Source organism: Centroberyx gerrardi, chromosome 23 (genome assembly GCF_048128805.1).
Source record: "Centroberyx gerrardi isolate f3 chromosome 23, fCenGer3.hap1.cur.20231027, whole genome shotgun sequence".
NCBI lineage: Eukaryota > Metazoa > Chordata > Actinopteri > Beryciformes > Berycidae > Centroberyx > Centroberyx gerrardi.
In genome coordinates this window covers 8,559,752-8,564,687 of record NC_136019.1, presented here as the reverse complement: position 1 = coordinate 8,564,687, position 4,936 = coordinate 8,559,752, and the positions used below count along the sequence as shown (strand labels likewise).

The 4,936-nt window shown below is 44.4% G+C and overlaps 1 long non-coding RNA gene and 3 other non-coding genes across 4 annotated transcripts; all 4 read right to left on the bottom strand.

The window, feature by feature from the left end:
• Nucleotides 1–972: 972 nt before the first annotated feature.
• Nucleotides 973–2,002, bottom strand: LOC144543569 (uncharacterized). The gene is made up of 2 exons (XR_013508012.1): nucleotides 1,601–2,002; nucleotides 973–1,457 (listed from the first exon to the last, which is right to left on the bottom strand). It is a non-coding gene; the product is annotated as an uncharacterized LOC144543569 (long non-coding RNA).
• A 100-nt stretch (nucleotides 2,003–2,102) lies between these two features.
• trnan-guu (transfer RNA asparagine (anticodon GUU)) lies at nucleotides 2,103–2,176 on the bottom strand. The gene has a single exon. It is a non-coding gene; the product is annotated as a tRNA-Asn (tRNA).
• A 1,441-nt stretch (nucleotides 2,177–3,617) lies between these two features.
• On the bottom strand, nucleotides 3,618–3,691 carry trnan-guu (transfer RNA asparagine (anticodon GUU)). Its single transcript has one exon. It is a non-coding gene; the product is annotated as a tRNA-Asn (tRNA).
• A 498-nt stretch (nucleotides 3,692–4,189) lies between these two features.
• On the bottom strand, nucleotides 4,190–4,263 carry trnan-guu (transfer RNA asparagine (anticodon GUU)). Its single transcript has one exon. It is a non-coding gene; the product is annotated as a tRNA-Asn (tRNA).
• Nucleotides 4,264–4,936: the final 673 nt, after the last annotated feature.

Here is a 4,936-nt window from a genome sequence, read left to right as displayed (position 1 = left end):
TAGTTAAGAGTATGATATGTTCAAATGGCTTGTATCTGTGTGTTTTTCACATAATTTCATTGAATTAAAATACATTTCCTGAAATTCCAATTCAATTCCAATTCTAATCCCTCATTTGAATTGGAATTGATGAGGTACCAGTAAATAAAGTTCAAAACTGAACTTGGCATGAATGTTTGCTGGCCATATGGGGGCACTGCAGCACCCGTCCACCACGTGTTCACTGTCTGTTGACTGTTAGAGGTGAAGAGAGCCTGTTTACGCCCCAAGGTACCTGTTAGCATTTGGTTCTGGTCCCAGCTGGTGTTAAAAATGCTGTACGTTTATCTAATTTTCACCTCTACCTAAAATTAGTTAATTAACAGTCTAGATCAAAAATTGGCTCCCCAAAAACTCTGAAGGACAGTTATACAAGTAAATGTTCAGCCCAGACCCACTGAAACGGAACTTTCGTCTAAGTTTCAATGCGCACGTGGACAGCGGCGTCTGATTAGCATTCATCCACACAACCAACAGGATGAGAGGGGAAAGAGAAAGATGGCGGTCAATGACTAACAAGTAAGTCTTAAAACTGGCTAAATGATGCTAACTTGACACATATGATGCACAACATAAACATTAGCAATAATGTCGGCCGTGCTGGGGCATAACTCGGAATTAGGAATTAGGAATTGGCATTACTCCATCTGACAAATACCTATGTCTACCCAAACACACCTCAATACATTAATTTACTGATCAATTATCGGACAGAGATCGTCAGTGTCCCTCACTAAAAAATGGCAGATTCAGGCCAGCAGAGTGCTAAAACCCAAGTGCTAGCATAACGGCTAACTCCCCCAAAAATACAATGAATAAAAGTTAGCAGAAAGCTCCAAATCAAAAAATACATTGCTGCCACCAATATGAGTTTGCGGGTATGTGTCTGGTGATACATGACCCTGCTAAGTATTAATTGGATGGAGGCGGATATCTTCAGTTCATTTATTCAAAACACAACCACATGCACTTCTCTACAGGAGCAGGCAACAGGACATCAAAATCACCTAACAACAAAAAGACACTGGAACCAATCCAAACATGGGACATTAATATACATACACATAATCTAATCCTTTGGCTTTGTCTCATTGAAGACACAGTAGAGTATTGGTGGAGTAGTGGCAGGGCTAGGAGGAGGTGCTGACATGGCGCTGATGGGACGGAGGAGCCAGAGAGACGGACCAGGAGCTGGTGGTGGGAGGAGGAGGAACAGACCAGGAGCCAGGTGATGGTGGTGTGGTCCAGAAGGCTGGCTACTGTGAGGTCCAGACCCTGGTCTTCAAAGCCCTCATCTACCTGTTCTTCCTCAACGTCCAGGTCCTTTAACAGCTCGTCAGTCTCCTCAGAGTCACGATCTATCTTCTGCATGGTCCGTCCTGTCTGCCGCTGGAGACGCTCAACGCCTGACAACTCGCCTGGGAATGAAAAGAAATAGGAACAACAAATACAGAACTCAGCACTCGTCCCTGAAGTAAAAAGTCAGCCAATAAAGGGGATAGCTAGATACTGTTTCATTAAAAGGCTTTTTGTGACACAAGTAAATCTACATCTGACATGCCTCTTCTCTATACGCCAGATATGCTCCATCCTCTCCTGGTCCAACAGAGGGACACTGAACAGATCTCTCCTCGTCCCCCATCAGCTCTTGCAGCAGGTGGTCGATCATGCGGATGGTGTCCTACTCTCCTTGTGTTCGCCTTCTGCACTGGAGACCCAGCTCTTACTTAGTGATGCGATTGTCTACCAGGGAATTAGTGATGTTAAATGATGAACACCTTCACTCCTCAGCTGCTCCCGCTTGGCTCGTTGCAACAAGGCGTTCCTGCGTCCCACTTAAACATGCAGACTGACAGACAAGACAGGAAGGTGGGATAGAGGTAATGAGCATCTGTAGTGCAACCTGCTGCCAGCCAACGCAACTTTTAATAAGAACGGTAGTCTACTGTGAAACGGGCTTTTTGTTGTCGTCTGTTCCTAGCACAACTAGCAGTTGCCTGTAAATGGCACTGTAGGTGAAAGGTTGTAAATGCCTATCAGTGGCAGTAGGGATGAAAAACCTGCGTCCCTGGGTGGGCTCGAACCACCAACCTTTCGGTTAACAGCCGAACGCGCTAACCGATTGCGCCACAGAGACTGCTGTGAAAGTTTAGAAAAGGGGGTGTGGCTTTGATCACATAACAACCACCCAGCTTTAGCTTTCAAGACTTCATTTGGAAGCATTACTTGTCTTGTGTTCTAGGTTATATCTCTTACAAACATAACTGACCGCTTCTTCATGTGTTACATTACCTGTCAAATTGTTTTGCCCCTCAAGTGCAGATTGAATCCTCAAAACAGAGGAGTGCTATAGCACATAGTTATGAAGCATTAAAAGTCAGCAGTTTAATTTAAATCCAAAGGTTGAATTAAATTTGGAACCGGATCTGGGCCCCCAACCCCAATCTAATTTACTAGTTGCATAGGATAATTTTTATCAGGGGATGTCTAACAGTTGTTGAGGTCATCTGGCATTTTGGTGCTGTGGGAATATTCCACGTGTAATTTCGGAAGTTAAATTCTACTGCAGCTTAATGTATTTTGTGCCATTATTGGCTAGAAATGTCCTTGTCTGTCAAGTGAAAGACTTGTGCTTTTAAGGTGGCTTTCACACCAGCATCGTTTGGTCCAGACTTTAGGACCTTTTTGCTAAGTTTGGATCATTTTGACTGGTGTGAACGCGCCATGCGGACTCGGGTGCGGACCAAAATCTTGCAAAAGGTTCGCCAAAAAGCGCCGGTCTCGAGCTTGAAGTACCGGCTTGGTTGATTTTATAACCAAAGTTTTCCAACTGGGCGGTGTTTGGACCTTCGGGCCAATCACAGTGCTTAAAAATAGAAAACTCCGCTCAATCGGGATGCCGGGCGACATTAAACAAACGCACAGTCAAATGACAGACAGACAGTTTAACCTGATCCACGGAACTGACAGGTTGTGTTGTAGAGAAAGAAGAAACTAGACATTCCTTCCTTTCAACCCAATGTGAGTGATAAAACAATGTGTTCAAGTGAATTGAACTTGTTTCTATGAAGTAGCTCCGTTATGAGCGAAGCTGCTACTGTATTTCTACCGTCTGTCCGTCAGTAATTCTGTCCGTTTTCCAACGGATCAGTGTGGTGTGCAATTCAAGCCCGTTCCTGGGGGCTTCAATTCGTGGGCCTGTACAGGATCTGTACTTGTTTTCACTCCCACAGAGAAATCTGTCCAATAGGTCCGCTTGATATTATAGTCGGTGTGAAACGAACCGGACCAATACAATGTAACAACCTAGTGAACTCTGGTTCGGACTTGAGGGGACTTTGCGGTGTGAAAGCGCCCTAAGATCAGTGTGCGCCGTGACAACGTTGCCTCATCACCTGGTATCTACATGTCTCTGATGTTACAACTTTAATAAGAGCTGTGGTCTACTGTGAAAATGGCTGCTATGAGTGTTGTCCCATCTCCTGGTATCTGCGGTCCTGATCTTAACTGGCAGTTACCGTTTGTAAATGGCTTTAGGGTTATCAACAATTACTTTTGCAGTAGGAATGAAAAGCCTGCGTCCCTGGGTGGGCTCGAACCACCAACCTTTCGGTTAACAGCCGAACGCGCTAACCGATTGCGCCACAGAGACTGCTGTGGGAGCATAGAAAAGGGGGTGTGGCTTTGATCATATGACCCACTTCCTGTTATTCATTTATCACAATTATTGATAAGCAGTCTGAAAGGTCAGTTTTTTGAAATCCAATGGTAAAAAAAAAAAACAGTTCTGGGTCCCCGACCCCAATCTAATGTACTAGTTGCACATAAGTTTTAATCAGGGGATGTGTAACAATTATTGAACTCAGTTGTGATTTTGGTGCTGTGGGAATCTGCCCTACGTGTCATTTCTGAGGTAAATTTCTACTGCAGATTAACTGCTGTACTTTGTAGCATTGATTATTGGCTAGGAATGTCTGCTTTTGACTGTCTTGAGTGATACTTTGTTTATGTGCTCTGTGGAGGGTCGAATCAGATCACACTATTTTACTATGGGAGCTGTCAGTGTTGCCTCATCACCTGGTATCAGGTGTAGGTGAAGGGTTGCAAAGGCCTATCAACAGTTGCTGTTGCAGTAGGAATGAAAAACCTGCGTCCCTGGGTGGGCTCGAACCACCAACCTTTCGGTTAACAGCCGAACGCGCTAACCGATTGCGCCACAGAGACTGCTGTGGGAGTGGTCACATGATACAGACCCAGCTCTTGCTGCTAATCACTTCATTTGGAAGCATTACTTGTCTTCTGTTCCATATCTCTTATAATTCCTCCAGCAGCTAGTCAGCCTCTGAATCAGGATCTACATCCTGCATGGCCCTTCCTGTCTGGCAGTACAGGTAGTCTATACCTATCAGCTCCCCTGGGAGTGTAAAGAGAATACAGAGAGGCATATTATCTATCGGCAAAATGATATTAAAGATGACTTTATTTCAAATGTTATAAAATACTGAGAATAACAATGGAAAAATTAAACTCATCACTGTACACTGCAGGGGGTTGGAAGGAGGGGAAGAGCTTCCTTCTAAGCACCTTGACACTGTAGGTGTTGACACACTGGACAAGATCTGCTGAGGAGCGAGGAGGTTTGACAGCCAGGGACAGCTCCACGGGCCTGGCTCCATCTCTTTAAGCCTTCCAGGAGCTACAGCTGAAAATTCAGACTGTTCGCACTGGTTCCTTAAAATAAAAAGATATATAGGCTACATGTTAAATCAATACAGTGAGCACTTAATGTGGAGTAATTGAAGAGTGTTTCATGGTAAATGCTTTATGTTAAACAGTTGGGTTACAGTAATTCATACTGACCTGGAATGAACCTGTTCAGATGGCAGTGGAAGGACTC